Genomic DNA, 11941 nt, shown 5'->3' on the forward strand with positions numbered 1-11941 from the left:
CAGTTCACATACTGATAAAAACTGCTCAGTATTTTCTTCAAGTCGCAGCGATTAAAGTCCCCAAGAACAATATCAGGAGCCTCAGGAGAGAGAGATTGTAGTGAGTGGATGACGTTAGAGATGGTGTCAGTCGCATTCTTAGGATTCGCTTTAGGATGGACGTAAACGACGGTGACGTTGATCAGTGGGAATTCCCACAGATGGACGTAAACGACGGTGACGTTGATCTGTGGGAATTCCCTCGGCAGATAAAACGGCCTCAGAGACACAGAGAGGAGCTCAATGTCAGGCAGACATACTTGTCTACGAACGGTCACGTTTTTACACCATTTCTGATTTATATAAAAACACACCCCTCCTCCTTGAGATTTCTGGGTTGCTCCGGGGTCTCGATCCAAACGTATGGGAAACCCGAAGCCATTTAGTTCCAGAGAACAATCAGGGTCAGAATCCTTGAGCCAAGTCTCTGTGAATGCCATTAGACATGTATCCCTGTAGTCACGTAAGTGTGCGACATTCAAATGCAGTTCATCCATTTTACTCCTCAGAGACTGCACATTAGCCAGGATTATTGATGGTAAAGGAATACGATTGTATCGTATTTGCTTCTGCAGTCGCTGACGTAGGCCTCCCTTCTTACCCCGCTTTCTTGCTTTGACTCTGTTAAAAACAAAAGTGCCCCTGTGGTTACTGGATAATCCAGAGATGGAAAACACTGGAGGGTGAAAACAGTCCAGAGACGGGCCTTTCCACCGAAGATCCAGAAGAAACTCCCGTGAGTATGTAATTGTTTGAGAGTAGCAATGACTCCAAACAACCGTCAGGATTGCCAATAAATAGAGTATGATGTCATATAAGCCTTACAGTATGATGTCATAAAAGCCTTACAGTATGATGTCATACAGGCATACAGTATGATGTCATCCTGTTCCTCTGACGACCTGCTGCCACTGAAAGGCAGTGTTAGAGGGACACTTGGGCATTTATCGCAGCATATAATGTGTTTTCTGGATACACTGCTGCTTTTTCAGCACCCAGAGATTGATGGCTGCGTGTCAGAGCTGGCTATGAATTTCAGAAGGATCAGGCCTTAACACCCCTCTGCTGAGAAAAACAAAGCCCCAGACAAAGATAATAAAAACCTGGCCTGAAGGAGCCCTCTCTCAACTGCAGGACTGCTTCTCAACAACTGTATGGGATTTATTCTCCAGTCTCAACCTCCAGGAGTATACGGACACTGTACTCTCGTACATCAGGAACTGTGTTGACAATGTCACCGTCAACAAAAGGGTCAGGGTGTTTCCAAATCAAAAACCCTGGATGAATAGCGAAGTGCAATCCCTCCTAAAAAGCCGTAACACCTCCTTCAAGTCAGGGGACAGGGCTGCGTATAGGGCGGCCAGAGCAGACCTGAGTAGAGGCATCAAGAAAGCTAAGGCTGCCTATAGGAGGAGGATTGAAGATCACTTTGCTGTCGACAACGACCCCAGAAAAATGTGGCAGGGGATCAATCACATTACCAACTCCAGAAGCAATAACCAGGCGATATCTAGGACTGATGCCTCGCTGGCTGAGGATCTAAACCGTTTCTTCGCCCGCTTTGAGACGACCAGGCCCTCAGCTGTTACACCACTTCCACCCGCCTCTAGCACCGGCACACTAACATTTGGAGAGCATCAAGTGAGGCGTGTTCTAAGGTCAGTGAATCCCAGGAAGGCGGCAGGTCCTGGTGGAATACATGGAAAGGTTCTCAGAGCATGTGCTGACGAACTGACTGGAGTTTTCACTAAAATCTTCAACCTTTCCTTGTCATTAAACACCGTCCCACCCTGCCTCAAAACCTCAATCATCATCCCCATCGCTAAGAAGACGGCTGTGGACAGCCCAAATGACTGCAGGCCTGTTGCACTTACGCCTGTGGTGATGAAGTGCTTTGAGAGACTGGTCTGTCAGCACATCAGGGCCGGTCTGCCTTCCACTCTGGACCCCCACCAATTTGCCTACAGGACAAATCGATCCACCGAGGACGCCATCACCATAGCGCTCCACACTGCGCTGAGTCACCTGGAGCCCCGAGGAAGCTATGTGAGAATGCTCTTCCTGGACTTCAGCTCAGCATTCAATCACATCATCCCGGAGATCCTGGTCCAGAAACTGTCTCACCTGGGACTCTCCATCTGTCTCTGGATCAAGGACTTCCTGACAAATAGACCACAGTCTGTCAGACTCGGCCCCCACCTGTCCAGCACCATCACACTCAGTACCGGGTCTCCACAAGGATGTGTTCTGAGTCCCCTCTTGTTTACGCTCTACACATCCGACTGCTCCTACCCATCTCTCAAATACCATCATAAAGTTCGCGGATGACACCACAGTGGTTGGACTCATCTCAAGGGGGGATGAGTCGGACTACAGAGATGAGGTTAACAGATTGACTGACTGGTGTTCAGTTAACAACCTCCAACTGAACACCACGAAAACTAAAGAACTTATTTTGGACTTCAGGAAGGGCAGAGCAGACCCGGCCCCACTCTACATTCACGGGAACTGTGTGGAGAGGGTACACTCCATGAGGTTTCTGGGCGTGCAGATCTCTGATGATCTCTCCTGGACTGCAAATACCACGGCGGTGGTAAAAAAAAAAGGCCCAGCAGCGTCTCCATTTTCTGAGAGTGCTCAGGAGGAACAACCTGGAGGAGAGGCTGCTGGTGACATCCTAACGTACGGCATAACAACAATGGTATGCAGGGTGCTCAGTTGCAGACAGGAAAGGACTGCAGAGGGTCATCAACACAGACCAGAAGATCACTGGCTGCTCTCTGCCCAGTCTGGAGACCATTGCAAACTCCCGATACCTCAGCAGAGCTGGCAATATCATTAAGGACTACTCTCACCCCAGTAATCAACTGTTTGAACTATTACCGTCAGGCCGACGGTAATAGTTCAAACAGTTGTACCGACGGTACAGGTCACATAAAACCAGGACAAACAGATTCAGGGATAGCTTCTTTCCCAGAGATATCACCGTAGTAAATAAGCACAAAACAATTAAACCTGCTTAACTATACCATACTTGCCATTGTCACTATATTATGCTGCTATTCATACTATCATTATATTATGCTGCTATCCTGTATATATTGTACTTATTATTATCTGAGTACTTCGGTTGTTTTATTGTACTTTTTATATTTTACATTTATTTTATTTTGCATTTTGCACCAAGGGAGTGGCACTCCAATTTTGTTGTACTTTGTACAATGACAATAAAGGCTATTCTATTCTATTCTATGATGTCATATAGGCATTCAGTATGATGTCATATAGGCATACAGTATGATGTCATATAGACATTCAGTATGATGTCATCCTGTGTCCTCTGACGACCTGCTGCCACTGAAAGGCAGTGTTAGAGGGACACTTGGGCATTTATCGCAGCATATAATGTGTTTTCTGGACACACTGCTGCTTTTTCAGCGCCCAGAGATTGATGGCTGCGTGTCAGAGCTGGCTATGAATTTCAGAAGGATCAGGCCTTAACAAAAAAGTTATCAGTAGTTCTTTCCACCTTTTTACCCACAGCTACATCCACTTCTGTCGGGCCTAGGCTGCTCACTACGGCTGGTATCATCACTGATTTCTGTAATCCATTCGATTCACGAGGTCCTGATTCCATTCAATTTGATTGGAATCGAGCGCAAAAAAGACGGAAACCGCCGACGCGGTCAGCGAGCTGTCGGCTTTCAGCCCCGACGGCGTGTCCGTGTACGGGCCGTCGGGTGAGAAAGCCGAGGAAGAGAAAGCTGATTGTGATGCTTCGGGTCTGTGTTTACGTCTTTGTGTGGAGTCCGTGTACCTGCTCTCATTTACTGGTTGGTGGTTGTTGAAATAGTTTTGTGAGCCTTAACCTGAGATTCTGGCGTTTCTGGCAAAATACATTTATATTTAAAAGTCGATTCAGGATTTAATGAATCAATATCGCTTCATTCAAGCTACTCACCTCTCTCTATCCACCTGCACTTTCAAACATACACATGAAGGACTACGGGAATATCTGGACCACGGCCAATCAGAGAGGTCCCGCCCCTGACTATCTCTGATTGGTTTAGACCACGATAGGGGCATAATGTGTGTCAGTTGTTGACCACACGGACACTTTCAGAGTTGCGGAGACTTTTTTTTTAATGTACTGAACGGCTGGTCGCTGGTGCGATCTAGGATATTATAAGTCGCACCAGTGAGAAATTTGGCTGCAAATGTGACCAAATTGGTCAGACTCTAGAGCCCAGAGATCAGCTGCTGTCTGAACTGCACACTTACACTTGGGTTTTGTATGTTTTGGCTTTTTCTCTGCTCTTTTTTGAATTATAAATTCAAGAGGATTTGGATTTCTGTCTTTTTCCTGCAGGATTACAACTTCAGAGAGTTTCCATTTTATTTTATTTTGTTTTATTTTGAATTATAACTTTGAGAGGATTTGGATTTCAACTGAATCCCTGGAGTGTTGAAGTTGCAGGGATGCAAAACAGAGATAAGGGCCTCTTCAGGCATGGATGTGCCCGTTCTCTCCTCAATCTCTCTCCTCAAAAGATCAACATTAGCTAAGAGTGGGTTAATTAGATGAGTATTAAGTGATTTCATTATGTGATCATAGTATGTGAGCTGGCTTTCCCCCCCTCCTGCTAAATTGCTTTAATAAAATATCCTGCATTCAAAAGGTTTAAATAGTGGACATTCATTTTTTAACTCTTTCTAAAACAGCAACAAGGCATAAAGCTGTGGATAAGTTTACACCTATATAAATATCACTTACACATTTAATTTACAGCTACAAGTTACAAAGTCACTTTCATCTACGCAGGACTGTAAGCTGTCGTCTGTGAGGCGTCAGCTGTGTTTGTTTGTAACACAGTTCATGGTGGAGAACAGCTGCTCACATACGTATGTGGATCTGAAGATCGTCAGGACTCCAAATGCATATTTCTTCATGTTTATGTGTCGGGATGGCATTCCATGTTTCAAACAAGGTTCTCAGTATCACCTGAAAATCCAGTCACATTTAACAGGGATGGATCGATGGTCAGGGCAGTGATGGGGAAGGATAATGTGGGTTTTTCCTCTCTGAACTCGTGGAATTATTTCCCAAATAACTGTGGTGATTGCAGACTGCAAATGCTCTGAATTTATTAACTGTCAGTTTGCACTCAAACGCTAACACCTCCTCCAGCATGTGTAACGCTGTGCCTCCTCTCCCCTGAAGACTTGTATTCAGCTTCTTCTGGTTCGCTGTAATGTCCACAAAGTGCAGCTTTTTCAGCCACTCTGGCTGTTCCAGCGCAGAAAAGGCGAGCCCTTTGCTGCTCATGAAAACTTTCACCTCTCCCAGACATTTTCCAATTTCATTGTACTACTGTACTATGTATGACTGTGCAATGACAATAAAGAGTTATCTTATCTTACATGCAGCAAAGCGTTTCAGCACCTCTCCTCTGGACAGCAGGACTCTGTCATACAGCAGGAGATCAGGGTAAATGCTCTCCACCTCATCCAGTAATGAGGTGGAGAGCATTTAAACCTTTTGCCATTATTTTATTGATGATCTGAATGACAACATTTATGACCTCAGTGCATTCTAGAGGAAAGGTTTGCGCACACAATGCCTCTTGGTGCAGGATGCAGTGAAACGTCAGCAGCTTTCTATCCAGTGACTTCTGCAGCCAGGCCACAAAGCCCCTGTGCAGTCATACTTACCATACTTTTATTTTTATATTTCAATATCACAATAATCTTCTAATTTAGAACTACAAGTTAAAAAAGAACTAACATAAGTTGCTGATTTGGTCCCTAAAATCCAGAGAGTAATTATTCATGGTAAGGAATTCATGTGGACTCTAAGCGTGTGGGCAGGCAAGGACATTTAAACAGTGAGGCTGACGACCTACCATTTCTTCGTGTGACTGCTTCTGGTCTAAAAGGGACTCCAATACCAAAATCGATGAATTTGACACATAGAAATGCTGGATGATCAGGCGATGTGTCAAACACGTTGTCTGGCTTAATGTCTCGATGGTAGACACCCTTGGATTGCATTTCAGCAGCTGCATGTACCAGCTGTCTCATTATGACCTGAAAGAACAAATGAAAAATACGTTCAAATAATCAGATTTACATTATCCATTAAAGTTTGTCATATATGTTATCTTGCCACTCGCTGACCTTAACCTCCCTCTCGTGCACAAAGGTTCTTCTGTTTGCCAGGTAGGCTTCCAAGTCTATGTTTTTTTGGCCTTTCAAAGACCATAATGAGTTCGTCTTCCAAGTCATACCAGTCGTTTTAAGCGGGCGTCACATTGCTGCTCGTAGCCTCTGGTCCTGCCCCCACTTTTATTAGCAATGCCACCTCCTTGGGAATCTCGGTCATTTTACCATTAAAAAGCTTGAGAAACAGAACATCAAGGTCAGTGTTCAAACATTAGGCTGTTTGAGGTACACGTTGGGGGAAAACAACAGAAAAAGACAAACATTTCTTACCACTGGTAGGTAGCTGACTAAAAACCGAGCAACATGCTTAATCACCACCTGCATTACAGAGAAAATGTGTTTTAGAAAAAGAGAACAGGAGGAACTAGAAGAATTGTAAAGTGCACACATATGAAGCCATACTGGGAAATTGTCTTCTCTGCGTTTTCCAACTACTACAATTTAAGGTCCTGCATGAGCTCCATCTGTCTAAATTGAAGGTTTCAAGGATGTTTCCAGGGGCGGACTCAAGATGTGATCAATGTGGCCAGAATTCTGCCTCATTGTCACATATGTTTTGGACATGTCCTAATATCACTACTTACTGGTCTAAAATATTTAAAACTTTGTCTGATATTTTTAAAAAACAGCTCCCCCCAGACCCAGTAATGGCACTATTTGGTGTAGCTACAGTTAAACACTTAAATAATAAAACAAATTCGTGCTCTGAGTTTTATAACATTGCTTGCAAGACGCCTTATACTCCTAAATTGGAAAAATAAAGCCCCCCCAACTCATTCTGCTTTGTTAAGAGACACAATGTATCATTTACAGTTGGAAAAAATTAAATTTTCACTGAGAGATAATGTCAAACAGTTTTACCTAATTTGGCAACCCTTTATAGATGGGATGGATGGCCTCCTCCCATATCTGCTCCAAGATTATACACATTGGTCTGGGCAGGTGTATTGTTTTTTATTGATTGATTTATTTTTTTTTTTTTTGGGGGGGGGGGGGGGGGGGTTGTTTTGGGGGTTTTGTTTTCCTCTCCCCCTCCTTTGTAGATACTTATCTAGGTATATAAATGTGTATGTATAGACATAGATATATGATCGTTTATATGATGGTAATTATATTTTATGTAAAAAGGAGGGGGAGAGGAAGGAAGGGAAAGAAAAAACTATGTCACTGTAAATGAGATACGTACTTTGTTGCCTGATTTGAATTAAAAAAAAGGGAAAAAAATTGGACTAAACTCACTTGAACTCTGACTTTGTCTGCACTTAGAACTATCACAAGACATTAAAACAAAACATCGGGCATTGATGACATCACAGGAATCTAACATTCTAATCTATGCAAACTGTCTCCAAGGCTACATAATATCAAATTAAATCATAGCAAAGGAGTAAAAAGCAGGATCAGTCTTAGGGTGTATGTTACATGTTTGCCAGTTTGGATGAGTGAGTGCAATACTTCATCGGCCTGTGTTGTAGCAACCTGTTGAACCTGCTGAGAAACTTTTCTTTGTCCACTCTGCCCCAAACTTCACATGCTCCATAAAAGTCGAGGCCTAGAGACCTCTGCATAGTTATTAGCATTAGGTTATCAGTATCATCTGATATATATGACATTTACAGTACAGTACTCACACATGACATAGGAGGAATAAATATGAACTTTTTGACATAAATTTGATCATATGAAATTGGATATTTTTAAAATATGAAACTTTTTCCTTCCGTCATACTTCAGAAATATAATATATTAAGTTTTGAACATTTTAAAACATTTAAGTTTGCTCGTTGTATTTATAAGATCCTACATGGACGTGCTCCACAATCATTGGTCAGTCATGTTAAAATCCATTATCAGTGGAAAACAAACCTGATCCTCTACTAGAGGCGATTGTGCAATACCTTTTAGACATAACACTCAGCAAACAGTTATTATCAGTTAAAGTCAGTGAGATTTGGAGTGATACATGACACATGACGGAATAAGACACGCAGACTTAGCATGACGAACCGACGAGGAACACGTACACTGTGAATACATACAGAGGGAAAAGAGGACTAGAGATGAGACATGGACATAACTAAGCACAAACAGAACATGATGGCTGGGGGGAAAACACACGTGACAGAAGGAATGGGTCACAAGGGCAAAACATGTAAACGAGAGGAGGAGACGGGAGAAAAAGACATTACTGAAATACATGAAGGGCCAGGGCTGGGGCAGCCAACCAGTCACAGACAAACAGCCACATTTTTTACTGTGTCACCGCAAAGAGCCACATCATACACCTGGGCACACATGAACATCACCCATCCCTTCCTCTGTCCTGCGTTCAGTTTGGGGTATCAAACTCAGGACCCTAACCCCATCAGGCCGGGGTCTTTGTGTGGAGTCTGCATGTTCTCTCCAGCTTCCTCCCACAGTCTAAAGACATGCAGTCAGTGGGGGTCTTCTCGCCCCGTTCACATTCACACAGAGATGCATTGAAGATCACCTTGTGGTTAGTGCCTTCTATTTGATGTACAGACTGAATAATAACACCTTCTAATTAGTTCTGTCTCCTATTGGTGCTCTTCTACGAGTAATCAGTGCTTGATGGCTTACTAAGCTTAACGTTTTTCACAACATTGATAACAAACACAAAACAACAACAACATATATTATCTAAAAAGAACTTGATTGGACCACATTTTGATGTTCGTCCTACATGTTTATTGAGATTGTCTAATGTCTGCGACGGTATCTTCTCCCACGTCTGCGGACACCCGAGGCCTTGTGGGCTCTCCTGCGTCTACGAGCGGGGCGAGAAGCACGTTTGCGTCTATACCTGTGTGGTGGCATTGTCTAAAACGGCGGTACCTGCTCCACGTCACGGGTTCTATTTATGGACTCACCTGGCAACTTTAGTGATGTCACCGCTGATGTTGTCACTGTTGGTGTGACCTCATGACTCATTCATCCCATCTGAACTGTGGTGTAATTATGAGGTCACAGGGGGACGTGAATTTATTCACAAAGTTGAAAGAGAGTTTGGGTCATAACTCAAAGAGACATGCAGTCAAATCATTGGAATTAAATATCTGTAAATTACACGATTTAGAGGGGACTGACATCACATCCAGTCTCTCTGCTGTGATGTCAAATATCAATGCGAAACTCGCTTCTCTGCTGTGATGTCAAATATCAACGCCCAAACCCCACGACCGACAAATAACACAGAACACGCAGCCAGTGACGCACCAAACACACACCACGTTTAGTGACCAATAAATCAAGCGCCACAGGTGGTGTAAATGACAGCTCAGGGATGTGTAATGATGTTGATTTTTTCTGTTCTTGTTCCTTTTTACCAAGCCGGGTTTGTTGGTCCTTGTTTCCCTCTCCTGCTGAGTTCCTCCTGACGGAGTTCATAAGCCAGTCAAAGATCTGCACGTCACAATGGACTGAGATGTCGACTTCCTCCCACCAAAAAAAAGAAAAACGTAAAGTCGTCATGCAGCAGGAGAACAAAAAGTCATACTACAGCTACTGCACCCTCTAATTTATTAGATTCTTTCCATCATGTGTTTCATAGGGGCCTCGGAGCACTTCTGCACACTAAATGAGCTGTGCTGGAACTTACACCATCACGTGACCCATAAAGGAAATCTCTTATTCATAAAAAGAAACAAATGTTTGCTTTGATTCCTCCTTGAGAAACTGAATGTCACGGTCCTGGGTCGCTGGCTCAGTGTTTTCTGTTTTGTTTTATTAATCTTTGATTTCTTGATGTGTGATGTTAGTTCTTAGGTTTTGGTTCTGTGTCCCCGCTGTTCTGTGTTGGTACTGTGCCTCTACAGAAACAGCATCATAATTTCATATTTTGTCAGCACTTCCTAGCAGTATGTAACTACACAATAAATGTCAGGGTTTGCGTGTTGAGATATGAATGGAGATGCTGTACGTTTATGGACGTTTATGGGCTGATGCTGTACGTTTATGGGCTGCAGGAGAGACACAGATTTGTGCAGCTGAGGTTGTTTGGGGTGCCTGCGTGTTCGCCTGCTGGGCCTGAGCGAGCCTCTCCACATCTGTGGCCCGGCGGTCTCTTCTCTTGCTGAGGATCTTAACGTAGTTTGCTGGGACGAGCCGGTGGTCTCACCGTCCACGCTGGCCAGGAGCCAGCCACGCACACGGGGCTGTAGCTCTAAACACGAGGGAGATAGTTGTAAACATGGGGCACGCTCACACAAAAGAAGAGCCCTCATCTGTTATTTCTAAGATAAGGAAAACAAAAATAGAAGGTTTTGGGTCAAAGCACTCAGAATCAAATGTCCCGCAGCCAGTAAAAAGCTCATCACCTTTAGGAGCGAGGTTGAGCATCTCTCCAGCTTGCATAGAAAGCTCCTCCTGAGAAGCAGCTGTAAAGTCATATTCTCCTCTGGCCACCACGTGGTCGTCCTCCTCGCTCGCCCAGTTAGTGTCTAAACCAAGCAAGGAAACTGAATGAAAGACATTCATCATTTTAACTGGTCTGAACCAAAAACAAGTCCTTCTGCTTTTCCTTACACTTGTAAAGTAACTAATGGCATATGGAGCTATGGTACCCAATTTATTTGCCACTGAGTTACACAAAGGCACATATGATGTCATACAAGCAGACTCATCTTTACACGTGTACTGCAGCCCTGAACATTACCAGCTTCAGATTCTATTATCAAACTTTGCAACAGCAGCCTTAATTACTTTGAACTCAAAACAATTAGCACCTGCAGCCACTGTCCTGTGTTGAGTACACCTCTCAAAACAACTAAATGTACTCATATGAATATGTGAGTGCTTGCTGTTCCATCTCTTCAGCCTGCTGCACAAACCTGCTGGGGGGACGTCCTCAAGGTGAGGTGTGTGTCTGTATCCTCCCAGGCTGTAGCCGCCACCGTAGCTGTAGCTGTAAGGCCTGTAGCCACCACAGATGGAGCTCCCATAGGGGCTGTAAGAGGGGAGAAGGAGCTGCTGGATGGACAGTAGGACTGCTGGACCTTATGAGGGGGCACCAGGGGCGCCATCCTGGGCAGGACAGAAGGGCTAGCAGGGGTGGAGGAGCCTGTAGCTAATCCTAAATCTGTAGATCTGTTTGGTGACAACATAAAGATAGAATATCAGTAAAATCCACCCATAATTCATTGCAACATTAATTGAGCAAAGCATTAGTTCAGAAACGTCATGGAGTCGAGCTAAACCACAAACTGAATGAACAGCTCATAGAGTGGCTCTCTTCCACAGCGTGTCCTTTGTCCTTTCTCCCTCCCCTCAACCCCAACCAGTCCTCAGAGGCTGCCCCTCCCTATACCTGCTTCTACTGGAAGTTTCTTCCAGTTAAAATGGTGTTTTTCCTTCCCACAGTCACCAAGTGCTCGCTCAAAAGGGCTTGTTTTGATCATTTCGTTTCCTCTGTATTACAATAGGGCCTCCACCTTGCAGTATAAAGTGTCTTGAGGTGACTGTTGTTGTGATTAACGCTATATAAATAAACTGAAATTGAATTGAGTCAACTCTTCCTCCTGCCTCATCTCCAGCTCTGCTACTCTTCATCTGTACAGACGGTGGAAACACACAATAAATTCACCATCAACCAGCAGCTAGCGGCAACTTTTAGCATGGGATGTTTTCTCACATGAGCTGACGTTATGAACCAGTCAACACA

The 11941-nt window shown here is 44.0% G+C and overlaps 1 long non-coding RNA gene across 1 annotated transcript; it reads right to left on the reverse strand.

The window, feature by feature from the left end:
• Window positions 1–9837: 9837 nt before the first annotated feature.
• Window positions 9838–11698, reverse strand: LOC148094594 (uncharacterized). The gene is made up of 3 exons (XR_015718456.1): window positions 11112–11698; window positions 10599–10721; window positions 9838–10444 (listed from the first exon to the last, which is right to left on the reverse strand). It is a non-coding gene; the product is annotated as an uncharacterized LOC148094594 (long non-coding RNA).
• Window positions 11699–11941: the final 243 nt, after the last annotated feature.

This window comes from Neolamprologus brichardi, unplaced genomic scaffold, assembly GCF_056152115.1.
Source record: "Neolamprologus brichardi isolate AB-2024 unplaced genomic scaffold, ASM5615211v1 NODE_ptg000033l+_length_6344489_cov_1, whole genome shotgun sequence".
Taxonomy (NCBI): domain Eukaryota; kingdom Metazoa; phylum Chordata; class Actinopteri; order Cichliformes; family Cichlidae; genus Neolamprologus; species Neolamprologus brichardi.